The following is a 17179-nucleotide window of genomic DNA, read 5'->3' as shown; positions in this document are numbered from 1 at the left end:
TCAATGCTCTTCTCTTGTTCCTCACAGGTCTTACCATGTACTGGATATTATATATCCATATTATTATATATCTATATCTGTATATTATAGATCGTTTCACAATTCTCCCTCCCCACCCACATATAAGCCCCCGAGGCTGAAGGCTTCATTTATTTTGTTTTCTGCTGTGTTCCCAACACTCAGCACAGCCCCTGGCACACAGCACATGCTTCACAAACACTTATTGAATGAATTTGTTGGAATAAATGCTGTTGGATTTTGCTGCATTTATGTGGGCACAAAGCACCTGGGAGCACCCCAGTGTTCCTGGGCTTCTACTTCCCAGGCTCATTCATGTCCCTTCTAATCTTTCTGCCTTAATCACTTTAAATGTACTGACAAGCACAATTGACCAATTAATAGTGCTTATGCTCGTTACATCATTTGTAATCCATGATGCTCTTTCTATTTGTAATGGCCTTTCAATTTTTCATGACTCAAAATGGAGGACATACATAATGAATACAAATAGCAAATTGATTAAATGTAATGCATATTCTACTGCTTGCTGGGTTTATGCCTGTTATTAATGACAGAAATCCAGCAAATTCTCATGAAAACACTGATGACATACAACCTTTAATGCAAGACGCTGGAGCGCTAGGGGTCCTAAATTTTCCTAATTACGGAGCAGCAGCAGACACTAATTTCCCAGACGGCAACCTTTGTAAATAAGAACATCAGCATCACTGCTTTGTCCAAGTCCTTTTTGCTGAGCACAAAACCCATCATGCAACCCATTTTTACTTCACCAGACTATTTGTGTTGTGTTTCAAAAAAAAGATACACTTGAGAGATTGCCTTATGAGCAAAGTATAAAGGATGCCACTTGTGCAAAATCAAATTTATTGTCTACTCAGGGATTGCATGTATTTTGGAATGCTAATATACTGTGATACAGATTTCACAGAACTTCAGCTGGTGTGCTGAGCATTAAAGCATCACAAAGGTGATAAAGCAAAACAGGAAAGAAGATAGGGATAAGTCTGAAATGGAGAATATGGTAAAAGAGATGCTTTTAAGAGATCCACCTGGTTAAATGGCAGTCTTGGTCTCAGACTGCCAAAGGATGAGCTGGCTTGCAGTAAGAGACCATGTGAACCAACCCGTTTTCCCCATTAGCTACAGAACCTTATAGGAAGCAGGTGTTTTCTCTGACACAATGGTGGGTATGGTGGCTGGCTCTGCTAGGTGGGTATGAGAATAACAGCAAAGCACTCATCTGATAGACCTGTAAAGAGAGTGGATGAAGTGGATAGAAGCATTTGCTTAGGTCCACCCATGCTTGGAAACCAGAATTCACAGCATGCTGGATGCTAGAAGCCAGTCTGCTGCTACTAAAATCTTCCTCCCCCAATCAAATTGGCTGTCTTACAGACGGAAGGTTGAGTGAGTGAATGAGTGATTATGGTCCTTGCCCACTTGCCAATAGTCTAAACCTTGACAGGTCTGTGTCCATGATAAACCGTGCTCTCAGTGGGTAGAATTTCAAACCCAGGGGAAGCAATGGTCTGCTAATTGTGCTCTGCCAATACGGGGCCCAGAGTGGTTTTGACAAAACCTAATCTAGGCTTAGCAGATGCCCTTCTGCCTTTACGGTGTGTATACCATCTTAGAGGAGACCCAGGCTAAGGATCTAAGAGCCAAATGGTTTCTGGGGGTAATGGAGGGAGCCTGGGGAGGTGATGGGAGACATGAGACAGAGAAGGGAAGAGAGCCAGGGAAAGGGGGGCAATGGGAAGTCGGTGACCCCAGTGGGTGACTCAGAGGGAAACTCTGGAAAATTGTGCAAAATGCATGCCTTGGAATTCTCTCAATCAAGGTCTGAAGGAACTGGAGTATTTATACCCATATACCTGGTAGTTGTTGGTTAAGGATGTCCCTAAGGAGATCCAAACTTTGTAGGTATTTTCAGCCTCCCATGCTTATGGACAAAGTGGGCTGTCTGACAAAGGCACAGTGAATGTAAGTACAGCCCCCAAAGAAACTGCTTCAAAGGTCACCCCAAGGGTTTAGGACTCACTCTAGGATATACAAAATCCATACCTCGCCCCAGACTTGGAAGATTTCACCATTACTCATGATAGAAATGTCTGATTAACCTGTCAAATGGGATTTGAAAGGGGAATGAAATTAACAGTCTCTCCTCGCTGAATTTTCCACTGTATGGAGATGGCAAGACAGAGTCCTTGCTGAAATTTAAGAAATGCACATCCCTCCTCCCCCACTGTCATATGTCTGTATGAGAGAATAAAGACTTCACAACTAGTTCTAAAAAAAGAGCCAAACTTGGAAGAGAGATACACTCACAGACCACAAGTAAGAGACAAGACTAAGGGAGGGAAGGTCAGAGAGGAATGGGGATTTACTTTATTATAATTTGAAAAAAAAACACAAAATTATCTTTGGCACCTTTAAACATTTTCCCTGGCTGAAGCCTGAGGTACACATAACTGCGCTGGACCATTCTGTCATATGGATCTGGTTGTCAGATGGGGCCTCATTTCACACTGGAATTTACCCTGTAAAGCCAAAGAATTCCTCAACATTTATACCTTTAATATCTCAGTTGTGAAAATCCTTTCTTCATACTAATATTAGTAAATATTAATAAAATCATAATGATTAGCATTTATTTAGTGCTTATTATTTGTGAATTATTTTGCAGGTATTAACTCATTTAACACTCATTACAAATGTATGATTAGCTTTATTTCTCTTATTTTACACAGAAAGAATCTGAGGCCCAGAGAGATTAAGTGACTAGCCTGAGATCACTCAGCAAGTGGACCTGGCATTTGAAACTAGGTCTTCTGACTCCAGAACCCACATCTCTGCCTTTTCTTTCTTCTTTGTACACTGATTACTTGCTTTGATAATCAAATGTTTTTAACAAACATAAATCTTGTTTTAATTGCTTATATCCCAAGGATACGACGATTTGATGATATTTTACTCCATGGTAAGTATAATACCCTCACATGAGGAACATCCTGGAACAGAGCCCATTCAAGGAGGGAAGAGACTTCAACTTCCCAAGGGCCACATTAGTCTTCTCCACCATCATGCCCTGGTCACTGTACTAGCAAAACCTTTCCACTGTGTTCTCACACTCCAAAACACCTGTCCCCTAAACCTGTGGACACTCATTAGGGGATTCATGAAATCAGTTTTGTTTGCCTCTCTTGGCTCCCAGATGAGACTATTCAACCACTGGACCCCATATTGAGTAAGAGTATGAAACATGCAAATAGCACTTCTTTCTTATTAGCTTTTATTGGCATTTACTAAATAAAAGAAGGATGTGATTATCAATGCAACCATTGCTTAGAAAGCACTTGAGCCACTGCTTAGATTCACATTTACTATCATGTGATTCTGAGTCTAAAAAGCAACTGACATTTTTTTTCCAGTAAGGCTTATAAACACAGAGCTAGAGAGTCCTCTTGTGCTTCTAAACATCAATTTAGGAGAAGATGAGAAGGAAAAGCTCATGCCTGAACAATGTTAAAAGCTTATGGTTTGCTTTTCCACAGTGTTTCAATTACAGTGTAAGTGTGTAGATGGCATAAGCACGTATGCACATAAATGCTATTTGCTAAATTCAAAAGACAGATGATTTCCTCACTTCTAACACTCAGGGATTTATAAAGATAATGTCTCAAGAGCCGGCAAAATCCGCTACTACACACACATAAAAGATAGTCTCTTATTTCCCCAAATATTTTGAGAATTCGTCTAGAGAAGGACCACAGTAGAAACTACCACGGTTTGGATAAAATGGTAAAGGTGCACCCAGTTCATGTATACAGGTCCATGTGGCTGTGGTGTGTGTGTGTCCATAAGTAAGCAATTTTTTAAAGTTTATTTATTTATTTTTGAGAGAGACAGAGACAGCATGAGCAGCGGAGGGGTAGGGAGAGAGAAAGAGAGAGACAGAGAGACAGAGAGAGAGAGAGAGAGAGAGAGAGAGAGAGAGAGAATCTCAAGCAGGCTCTGCGCTGTTAGCACAGAGCTCGATGCAGGGTTCTCACTCACCCTGGGAGATTATGACCTGAGCTTAAATCAAGAGTCAGACACTTAACTGACAGAGCCACCCAGGTGCCCAGGAGACTAAGTAATTTTAAGCAAAAGCATTCAAGAATTTCATCATTCTGCTTTGACTTCCTCATGTTCATGGTAAGGAATACCAGCAGCTTCAGAAGTGTCTGGCCCAAATCAGTCAGGAGGATTTGTTTAGAAACTGAGACCCATTGCAATGTGCTATTATTTAATTACACTTCATCCAGCCCTCATATACATGCTTGTTACTGCACGGGGCTGCTGTGTGATGAAGTGGAGACTGCATTACCGAGGTTCTCTTGTCAGGCACCCACAGAGCCTTTGCCACCTGTACACTGAGAACAGCGACTGCCCCACTGAGGCAAGCAGGCAGAGGTGGGTGCAGCATGTGTTTGAGATGCCCTACTGACAGCTGTCCACATCTCCTGGTGTTGGACAAGACTGGGCTGTACTGAAATTAATTCTAGTTAGGAAATTTTTATTTTAGGCTCATCTTTGTTTCAGACTTCCTTATGAGTCCCTCTTGCCTCAAATATCCAGCTAGAAACAAATATAAGGATATTCATTGTGCACAGAAGTCACCAAAGATGGCATTAGATAGACTGAGATGACAGAATAAAAAAATAAATCAATATAAATTTCAAAAAGCCATTAGCTGAGTCATATAGTAACAAAATAAAAGTCAATCATTTACTCCTGATTAAACTTTCTTAACAACTTCTTAATAATCTGGACAATGAGGGGACACCTGGGTGGCTCAGTTGGCTAAGCATCCAACTCTTGATTTCAACTCAGGTCTTGATCTCATTATTTGTGAGATCGAGCCCTGTGTTGGGCTCTGTGCTGACAGGGTGGAGCCTGCTTAGGATTCTCTCTCTCCTTCCATGCCCCTCCCCTGCTCTCTCTGTCTCTCTCTCTTAAAATAAAAATAAAAAAAATAATCTGGACAATGAGATGCTAGGACAATCATGACTCAATGATGCTAAATAAGCAAACAATATCAACTATTATTAAACTAAGTACACAATAAAAATCATATCATAATACAAAATACAGAATATAAATATAAATTATAATAGCAAATGAAATAATATAATAGGGGCCTCTGGGTGGCTCAGTCGGTTGGGTGTCTGACTCTTGGTTTCAGCTCAGGTCATGATCTCACGGTTGAGAGATTGAGCCCCACATCAGGCTCTGAGCTGGGTGTGGAGCCTCCTTGGGATTCTTACTCTCTCTCTCCCTCTGCCCCTCTCCCCCACTCTTTCTCTCAAAATAAATAATATAACAGACAAATAGACTTAACAATTGGAAAAGGATAGTAAATTAGAAGTATGTCTCTAACAACCAGAAATAATGCTGTAAGCCTTAGATACCTGTGAAATTGGAATACTGTAGAAAATAAGGATGTTAAATTAGTGAGAATGGAAAACATATTGGTGGTGTTAAAGTGTGCCAGGTAATAGCTACCTAATAAAGGTGACAGATATGCCATTATGATGGGAAATCCTTAGCATCAACGTGGTGGTGGGGAGGGGACAGTTAAGAAGCAGAATTTAAGGTGGAATTGAGGAAAACAAAAGGTTTTGACTAAAGGAAAGGTGAAGGTTCCAAGGAAAAAGTCTTGGTAAACATGACCCAGTGAAGTAAGTAGGGAGACAGGAATCATTTCCACATAAAAAGTCTAGAAAAGGAAATTAAGAAAGGTTCTTTTACCTTTAATATTCAATTGATTTCTCCAAAGGAAGACTATTAAAGTAGGAAATATTTTGATAAAACAGACAGTAGAGTTTTTACTTCTTGGTGAAGGCAGATTAGATAAAATCCTAAAAGATGGAGTAAGGTTTTATTCTTATTTTATTCTATTTCACCTCATTTTATCTTACTTTTATTTACTTATGCTTACATAATACTATGTATCAGACACCATTTAAAGAATTTCATAAGCAATAACCATTTGAATCTTCATAATAGCTGAGAATGTACTATTACTAGCCCATTTTACATAAGGTACACTGAGGCTTGGAAAGGTCAAGTGACTTGCCCAAGGTCATATAGCTAGTAAAAGATGAAGCTGTACACAGGCAATCAGGCTCCACAGTTACTTGAGACCACTATGCTATGCTGCCTTTATAAGCCAAGGAACAAATTTCTCAGATTAGAAAATGATCAGGATTAATGGCCAAGAATAAAATTCCCCCAAGTGTTGTAGACACATTCTACCAAAACAATGTATGAAAGTATTTTATTTATTTATTTATTTATTTATTTATTTATTTATTTATTTAAATATTTACCTATCTTGAGAGAGAGAGAGAGAGAAAATGTGCTAGCGGGGGAGGGGCAGAGGGAGAGGGAGAGGGAGAGAGAAACTCAAGCAGGCTCTATGCTGTCAGCATTGAGCTTGACACAGGGCTTGACCCCATAAACTTGTAAGATCATGACCTGAACCAAAATCAAGAGCTGGGTGCTTAACCGACTGAGCCACCCAGGTGTCCCTGTAGGACAGCATTTTAAAGAAGTGCTTCCTGTCACAAAGGCAGAAGCAGGTGCTGATGTTAACATATCCCAAAAAAGCTGCAGCCTAAAAGAATAATGTCCCGAAGGGTAAACTGCATTTCCCTACAAAGCGCTTAACTGAAAGCACCCGTACCTTCAGTCTCAACTCCTTATATCTGCAACCTTACCATTAACAACACCATTCACTCATTCATTCATTCAATATTTATAAAGCTCCAATTTAGCACTAAGATAATCCCAAAATGAATGAGTCACAGTTTCCACTCCTCAAGGAGTCCATTCAGAAATTGCGACTTTGAATAAATAATTACAAGGACATTAGCTTGTGTTAACAGAGGCTCTAATACCACAAGCAGCAGCATCCTTTTTTTAAAATATGAAATTTATTTTCAAATTGGTTTCCATACAACACCCAGTGCTCATCCCAACAGGTGCCCTCCTCAATACCTATCGCCCACCCTCCCCTTCCTCTCACCCCCCATCAACCCTCAGATTGTTCTCATTTTTTAAGAGTCTCTTATCGTTTGGCTCCCTCCCTCTCTAACTTTTTTTTTCCTTCCCCTCCCCCATGGTCTTCTGTTAAGTTTCTCAGGATCCACATAAGAGTGAAAACATATGGTATCTGTCTTTCTCTGTATGACTTATTTCACTTAGCATAACACTCTCCAGTTCCACCCACGTTGCTATAAAAGGCCAGATTTCATTCTTTCTCATTGCCACATAGTATTCCATTGTGTATATAAACCACAATTTCTTTATCTATCAGTTGATGGACATTTAGGCTCTTTCCATAATTTGGCTATTGTTGAAAGTGAGCAGCATCCTTTTAAATGTGTAGACTGTGCTTCTGGTTCAATACAGTGGAATAAGTACCTTCATTATTTCCTCTCTTGATTGAAACCCCACTATAATGAGAGTAAATGACAAATTTCTACTTCTAGCCAAAATGGAATAACAAGGACTTGATTTACCCTTGTACCTAAGACAACTTAGAAAAATGGATAAAATGTAGGAAACAATAGGATTCAAGTTACTAGACATTAGTCAGCAAAAAACTAGTGATCGTTGAGAACAGGGAAATGAATCAGGAGAGCCTGTGATTTCCCAAGCTTACTGCCTGGACAGTGGGGCGGGGGATTCCAGACCATAGCACAAAGAGGGTGAACCCAAGTAGAGCCAGGGGAGTCCTGGAGTTGAGTGGATGCAGATGAGTATAAGAATTGACCTTGGCAGCTAGAGTTTACGGAGAAGAGTACCAGAGGGAGAGCTGCACACAGAGAGAATTCCAGAGATTTGAACATAGTCCTCCTTGAGTACTCAGCTGAGGACATAAAAGTGTGTGCATGGGAAGACACTACCCAAGGCCAAGTGAAAACCCATATAAAAGTATAGAGAATCCGAATTGCTTATACAGGCCTGGGAATAGTGCCAATTCCTAATCACTGAGATTGGTAAATTTTAAGATTCATGGCACCTTGTGTTCATACACAGAACAGTTTGCCTCAATTGTGGGGAATAATTACCCTCAAACAAAACACTGCTTTGATCTCACCTACCAAATATTTAAAGCAAACTACAATATCTAAGACAAAAATTACATTGGATAGGGTTAGTGGTAGATTAGAGACTGCAGAAGAAAATATTAGTGAATTTGAAAACATGGCAATAGAAAACATTCAGAACAGAAGACCAGGAGGAAGAGAATTTTACAAAATGAGCAGAGTAGCCGTGAGTTGTGGGATGACATCAAGCCACCTAATACGTGGGGATTTGGAGTCCCTGAAATACAAGAGAGAACGGTCAGGACAGAGGAAAGTGTTGAGGAACTAACTCATGGCTAAAAATGTCCAAATTTGATAAAAACAATGAAACCACAGATCCACAAAGCTCAATGAACTCTGAGCACAAGAAACGTGAAGAAAAAGACAGCAAGGTATATCTGAATCAACTTGCTTAAAACCAGTGATAAGAAGATCTTAGATAAGGGTTCCTGGGTGACTCAGGAACATTAAACATTAAACATTCATTAAACATCTGACTTTGGCTCAGGTCATGATCTCACAGCTTGTGAGTTCAAGCCCCGTGTTGGGCTCTGTGCTGACAGCTCAGAGCCTGAAGCTTGCTTCGGATTCTGTGTCTCCCTCTCTCTCTGCCCCTCCCCTGATCATGCTCTGTCTCTCAAAAAATAAACATTAAAAAATTTTAAATAAAAATAGCAGCTTCAGATAAATAGACACATTATATAGAAAGAATCAAAGGTTAAGGTTTACTGTGGCTTTCTATATAGAAATAATGCATGGGAGAAGACCATGGAATCACATTTGAAAAGTACTAAAAGGAAAAAAAAAACCCTGCCAACCTAGAATTCTATATTTAGTAAACCTATCTTTTTTCAATGAAAGGGAAAACAGAGACATTGAATGGGTTGGGCCTCTGCAGGTGAGTGGCTGAGGGTCCAAGAGTGCAGGTGAGGCCCTTTGAGGCACGGTATCAAGAAGGGGGCCTGGCCATCCACATCTCTCCCCTGTATAGATCTCTACAGCACCCATGCTGTGACCTCTACAGACGACTGGCACATGGAAACAGGAAGATTTCAGTAGACTTGTGCCTTCCCGGAGCAGGTAGGAAGCCTCTGGCTGTAAACAAGACATTTGCTTTAATCAATCAAGTGTTCTTACAGAATTCTTAAACTCAGAAATGTTTTATCTTGAAGGAAATGAAATGAAATGGCACCAAAACCAATGCCACCATGGTCAACAGCACCAAATCAGGCAGCACCAAAGCCAGGGACCTAATGTACAAAATGGCAATTATGCCAGTTTGGCATACTTCATATCCTTATAAATGAAAATTTATGTATTTAAGACCCCAGTCTTCATCATGTAGAATGTGTTCAAGAGGTGGTTTCCAAAATATGTTCAGACTTTATTTTTCAAGTGAGTATTCATGATGAAATAACACTAACCATAGATATGTGTATTTAGTATGTATCAGGGTCCATTCAAAGGCTTCACATGTGATTTAATCCCCATAATAATTCTACAAAATAGATTCTATTATTGTTTTCTTTTTATTGCTCTATTATCATTTTCTATGTGGGGAAACTGAGGCACAAACTGATTAAGCCACTTGCCCAAAGGTTATAAAGCTTTTAAGTGGCATGGTCAGGATTTGAACCCAGACAGTGTGATTCCAGAATCCATGGGCTTAATTACTGTGTTAAGTAGTATATATAAGTACTATAAATAAATACATATTTTATACACACACACACATTCTAGAACTACTATGTATACTGTTTAACTCAGTTTTTAAAAAATAGACTTTACTGTTTTTTATGAATTTTAATTTCAGGGAAAAATTGAGCTAATGTACAGAGTTCCATGTACCCTCCTACTCCTCCTTACCCTATTATTAATATCTTACATTACTGTGGTACCTTTGCTACAATTGATAGGTCATTACTGATATATTATTAACCAAAGTCCACAGTTTACATTAGAGTTCGTTCTTTGTTTTGTACATCCTATGGGTTTTCACAAAGGTATAACAGCATGCGTCCATCATTCCAGTACTACACAGAATAGATTCACTGTTCTAAAAATCCTCTGTGCTCTGCCTATTCATCCCTACCCCCTCACCAACCACTGATCATTTTACTGTCCCCATAGCTTTGCCTTTTCCATAATGTCATATAATTGGAATTATACAGCATGTAGTCTTTTCAGATTGACTTCTTTCACTTAGCAGTGTGTTTCAGGGTTCTTTGTGTCTTTTTGTGGTTTGATAGTTCATTTCTTTTTATTGCTGAATAATATTCCATTGTTGAAAGTACCACAGTTCATTTATCTATTCACTGCAGAAGGATATCTTGGGTGCTCCCACGTTTTGGTAATTATGAATAAAGCTGCTATAAACATTCATATGCAGGGTTTTGTGTGGACATAAGTTTTCAATGCATGGACACTTCACTCAGTTTTATAGCAATAAAATTAGACATTATAATTTCAAAAAAGGTAAATAGAGACTTTTTAAGCTATACAAAAGTTAAAATAACTCATTACTAGCAGACTGCATTAGAAGAAATGTTAAAGGAAATCATTTAAGAGGAAGGAAAATGATATTAGATGGAAATGAGAATTTACAACAAGGAGAGAAGAACAATGGAAATGGATACACACACACACACACACATATCATAATTTTTAAAATCTCCTTAAAAGATAACTGTTTAAACAAAAATAATAATATACTGTGGGGTTTGTAACACTTATAGAGGTTAAATGTATAGTAATAAATGAACAAAAAGTTGGCGGGGGGGAAGAAATATACTATTTCAAGATTTTTATACTATATATAGTGGCATAAAATCACTTGAAAGTGGACTATAGTGGGCTAAATATGTATCCTTATAAACTCTGAAGGAACAAGTAAAAGAGCAAAACATAGAGTTATAGGTGATAAGCCAACAAAGGACATAAAATAAAATAATAAAAAATAATTAATCCAAAATAAGGAAAACAGAAAGAAGCGAAAAAAGAAGAGATGGGGCACATAGAAAACAAATAGCATTTAAACCTAATCACACATGTCATGTTAAATATAAATGGTCTAAATGCCACAATTAAAAGACAGAGATTATCAGATTAAATAAAAAAAGGAAGACTTGACTATTGCTTATAAGCAACACACCCCAAATATAATGGTACAAGTAGGTTAAAACTAAAAGAATAGAAAATATATCATACTCAGATCAAAGGAAAGCTATATTAACATTAGAGAAAGGAGATTTCAGATCAAAGAGTATCACCTGGGATGAAGAATGTCATGTCATAATGAGAAAAGGGTCAATTCATTAAGAAGGCATAACAATCACAAACTATAAATGTCTATGCACCTAATAACAGACCTTCAAAAATACATGAGACAAAACTATTATAACTGCAAGAAGAAATAGACTAGCCATAAATGTAGTCAGATATTTCAATATTCTTTTCTCAATGATATATAGAACAAGTAGACAGAAAATCAATAAGGAAACAGAAGATCTAAACAACCCTATCAAACAACTTATTTAATTGACATTTATGGAACATTTCACCCAACAACAGAATACACATTCTTTTCATGAGCATATGGACATTTACAACAATAGACCATATTGTGGGCTATAAAACAAGTCTCAGTAAATTAAAAAAGATTCTATGCATATTCTATGATCATAATGGAATTAAATTAAAAATCAGCAACAGAATAGTCCCTGAAAAACCCTTGAATATTTGGAAACAAAACAATATACTTTTGAATATCTCACGGGTCAAAGATCAATTGGAATTTAGAAAGCATTTTTAACTGAATGAAAATTAAAATAATATAGACTTTGGAGGATGCCACTAAAGCAGTATGGAGGGGGAAATTTATAGTACCAGCTGCCTATATTAGAAAAGAAGAAAAGTCTTAGCTTTCCCTGTGAAGAAAACAACAACAACAACAACAACAAAAACAAACAAAAAAAAACACCCCAAAAAACAAAAAAAAATCTTAAAAAATAAGAGCAAATTAAACTTAACTATATAGAAAGAAGGAAGTAATAAAGACAGGAACATAAAACAATGACATAGAAAAAAGGATAACAGAAAAAATTCGATGAGACTAAAAGCTGGTTCTTTGAAAAGATCAAGAAAAATGATAAACCTGCAGTCAGTCTTATCAGGAAAAAAAGAAAAAGAAGACAGAATTGCAGATAACAGGACCAAGAGAAGTGGCATCACTATATACTCTACAGAGACTAAAAAGATAATAAGGGGAATATTGTGAAGAACTTTATGCCAACAAATTTGATAACTTAGATGAAATGGACAAATTCCTTGAAAGACACATATTATTACCAAAGCTCACTCAGGGAGAAACAGATAACTAATAGCCCTATATCTACCAAAAGAAAGTTTTAAATAAAAAAAAAATCTTCCACAAAGAAAACTCCAAGCCAGGTGGCTTCATTGGTGAATTATATCAAATATTAAGTTAGAAATAATACCAAGTCTATACAACTTTTCCAGGAAACTGCAAAGGAGGAAATATTTTCCAATTTATCATAAAAGCTCAGTATTGCCCTAATACTAAAACTAGACAAAGATATTGCAAGCAGACAAATATCCCTATGAACTTATAAAAATTCCAAGCAAAATTTTAGCATATCAAATCCAACAATATATAAAGAGTATAATATATCATGAAAGGTTTTATCCCAGAAAACAAAGTTGATTTAACATTTAAAAAACAATCAATGTAATTCACTATGTTAGCAAGCTATAAAGAAAAACCATATGGTCATCTTAATAGATGCAGAAAAGGCTTTGAAAAAATCTAACATACATTCATTTTTAAATTTTATTAGGTTTTAAATTTTAATCCCAGTGTAGTTAACATAGTGTTATATTAGTTTCAGGTGTACAATATAGTGATTCAACACTTCCACACATCACCTGGTTCTCATCACAAGTGCACTCCTTAATCCCCATCATCTGTTTAACCTATCCCCCCCACCTCCCTCCCCTCTGGTAACCATCAGTTTGCTCTCTATAGTTAAGAGTCTCTTTCTTGTGTGTGCTCTCTCTCTCTCCTCCTTTGCTCATTTGTTCTTTCTTAAACTCTGCATATAAGTGAAATAATATAATATTTGTCTTTCCCTGACTGACCTATTTTGCTTAGCATTATTATTTTCTAGCTCCATCTATGTCATTGCAAATGGCAACATTTCTTTCCTTTTTATAGCCGAATAATATTCCATTTATATATATGCATATATATTTATTCCATTCCATATATATAATATACATATATAAATATTCCATTCCATATATATAATATATATGCATATATAATGGATATTCAATTCCACATATATAATGTATATGCATATATATATAATGAAATATTATATTCCAATCCATATATATATATACCACATCTTCTTTATCCATTCATCAATCGATGGGCACTTGGATACTTCTATATCTTGGCTATTGTAAATAATGCTGCTATAAACATAGAGGTACATGTATACCTCTGAATTAGTGTTTTTGTATTTTTGGGAATGTACCCAATAGTGCGATTACTGGATTGTACGGTAGTTCTATTTTTAACTTTTTGAGGAACCTCTATACTGTTTTCCACAGTGGATGCACCAGTTTGCATTCCTACCAGCAGTGCCAGAAGGTTCCTTTTTCTCCACATTCTCAACAACACCCATTGTTTCTTGTGTTGTTGATTTTGGTAATTCTGACAGGTGTGAGGTGATATCTCCTTGTAGTTTTGATTTGCATTTCCCTGATTACGTGTGATGTTGAGCATCTTTTCATGTGTCTGTTGGCCATCTATATGTCTTTTTTGGAGAAATGTCTGTTCATGTCTTCTTCCCATTTTTAAATGGATTATTTGTTTTTTGGGTGTTTAGTTGTATAAGTTTTTATATATTTTAACATACATTCCTGGTAAGAGCTCTCAATAAGTAGCAATTAAACGGGAATGCCCCCAGTATGGAAAAGGGTATCTACCAAAAACATATGCTAGCATCATACTTTAATGGTAACAGACTGAATGTTCCTCCCAAGACCAGAAACTAGACAAAGATATCTACCCTTACACTTCTATTAAAGAGTACCCTGGGATTTCTAGCCAATGGATGAAGTTAAGTAAAAGAAATAAAAGGCCAGACTGGAAAGGAAGAAGTAGTAAAACTGTCTTTATTTACAGATGACATGATTGTCTATACACAAAATCCAAGAGAATGTACAAAAATGCTATTATAACCAATAGGTGAGTTTAACAAGGTTGCAAGATACGGTAGCATTATGCAGTGTCAATTGTATTTACATATGCCAAAATGAATAATCAGAAATTAAAATGTAAGAAAAGATACCATTTATAACAGCATCAAAAGATATGAAATACTAAGAAATGACTGGAGATAACTGAACTGATATCTTTACAAAAGTCTGAAATACTTGGGCATAAATCATGTGTATACATAATGACAAAATTTCAGAACCATAAAAATGAAGGATCCTGTAAATTTCCACAGGGACTAAACAGATCACCTATAAAGGACTGAGAATCTGACTGGCATTAGACTTCTCAACAGCCAGGGAGCCTGGGTGGCTCAGTCAGTTAAGTGTCCGACTCTTGGTTTCCGCTCAGGTCATGCTTTTGCGGTTTGTGAGTTTGAGCCCTGCGATGGGCTCTGTGCTGACAGCATGGAGCCTGCTTGGGATTCTGTCTCACTCTCTCTCTGCCCCACCCCTCCTCACATCTCTCTTTCTCTCTCTCTCTCAAGAATAAACAAACATTAAAAAAAATATTTCTCAACAGCCAAAACATACCTGAGACAAGAGGAAAAGAGGAGGGGTGATGTTATTAAATTCTCATCCAACACAGCAGAAAGTTGATAGGCAGTGTTTAAAGATCATGGGGGAGGGTAAGGGGAAAAAAAGTTACAGAGAGGGAGGGAGGGAGGCAAACCATAAGAGACTCTTAAATACTGAGAACAAAGTGAGAGTTGATGGGGGGTGGGGAGGAGAGGGGAAAGTGGGTGATGGGCATCGAGGAGGGCACCTGTTGGCATGAGCACTGGTGTTGTATGGAAACAAATTTGACAATAAATTATATTTAATTAAAAAATAAAGGTGTTAAATGACCAAACAAAAGTAGGAACATATTACATAGAAACGTGGAGCTTACCACCAGAAGGCCTACAAATAGAATGGATTTAAATTGGCTGCCTCTGTGTAGGACTAGAAGGGGAGAAAGATGGGGCAAATGCAATAATTTAAAAGCCATTTTGTATTATTTATTTTTATTTTAGAGAGAGAGAGAGAGCATGAGCAGGGGAAGGGGCAGAGGGGGGGAGAGAGAGAGAATCTTAAGGAGGCTCCACGCTCAGCACCGAGCCCGATGCAGGGCTTGGTCCCATGACCCTGGGATCATGACCTGAGCCGAAGTCAAGAGTCAGATGCACAACTGACTGAACCACCCAGGCACTCCTGTATTACTTATTTTAAAAAACTATATGCATGATTTCAAAATGTTTAAAAAATACAATGGGTACATGTTAACATCTGAGCCCAAAGCAAGGTAAGTAGACTCTAAGGTAACATGGAAGCACTTTTCGAAATATGGCGATGACATCCTATGTCACTGCCAGATGCCAGTTGTTTTCTTCTTAAAATAGACATCTATTCCACTGAATAGATTTCCCATTCCCTCCTACTGTCTCCCTCCCCCCACCTTATGCTCCCTGTGAAAAACAGCATTTGCTAGGTGTGACTCTGATGGAACAGTTCTTCTATGTGAGGCCCACAGGTCTAGGACCAAGAAAAACCCAGAAGATAATCTGATCTGGATACATGGAGCAATGATCTCACACCAATAAAAGCATGCAGGCACCCAAAGGTCAGTACAGTTAATAAATTCATTTGAAGGTGATGTATTCAATCAATGCCATTCTAAGGGGATATAGGACAAAGCATGTGTTTTGGAGGAAGAGGCACCTTGGCCTCAGAATAACTAGGAAAATTACTAGGACATATCTTGCACTCTCTCCTAGACTAAGATATTCTACTTCACTGGGATATTCTAATCCATTGGCCATACCAATATTTTCCTGAATGGGGGATAGTGGTGATTCCCAACATGCTTTAGGCAGTATAGCACTGGACCTCATTTCAGTTCTCTCTCAATTCTATTTATATCAAGGATAAAATCTTAATTTGGTACCATTATGTATTTAACACCATTTCCTTTTTGTAATAGTCGCTAAATCTCCCCTTGAAACAAGACCTAGCAGACCACAGGTGCAGAGTATATCCCTACTACATAATTCTTGCGTTTGTATTTATGTTCCTGGTTACTATTTTATATATGACAAGTGAAACATCTGTGGTCATGATGAAGGTTAAATGTATCCTTTTAAATAAATTTATTTACAATCACAGAATAGGTGATTTAAGAAGAATGTTAAGTAAAAAAATAGCACAGGGGGAAAGTCATTATGGCAAGATTTGTAAAGGTGGTTTCCAAAACACTGACATTTGGGGGTCACTGGTCTAACCAAAGCTCTGTCCTGGTTTAACTTCTTTATATGTCTCCTTGCAGGACAGTGGAACACAAAGAATGGCTTCATTTAGGCTGGATACCAGCAGCATTTTCTGGGTGAGAAACTCTGAATTTGTGCATGCTTTTTAATAATCTCCCAATTAAATGCAACCGTTGTGAGATATATCCCAATTTGAAGTGCACAATAAAATCCAGAATGCAGCCTTGGGAGTCGTGGGCCCATAGTTTCTGAAACGTAGATGGCAGGTAAACTGCTGAGTTGGTTTTTTTTTCCTTCCCAATTATACCTTAAAAAAAAAAAAACAACCAACCTCCCACATATAATTGCACTCACCATCCCTGTATGTATGTTCCCTTGAACTTCAAGCCCTCAACCTAGATAAATATGTGGAAGAAAAGTTGCACATCAAAGCTAGGCTGTTGCAATGGGTTTCAATAGCAGTTACTA

Source organism: Panthera uncia, assembly GCF_023721935.1.
Source record: "Panthera uncia isolate 11264 chromosome E2 unlocalized genomic scaffold, Puncia_PCG_1.0 HiC_scaffold_19, whole genome shotgun sequence".
In the NCBI taxonomy this organism is placed as follows: Eukaryota; Metazoa; Chordata; class Mammalia; order Carnivora; family Felidae; genus Panthera; species Panthera uncia.
This window is presented reverse-complemented; position numbering follows the sequence as displayed.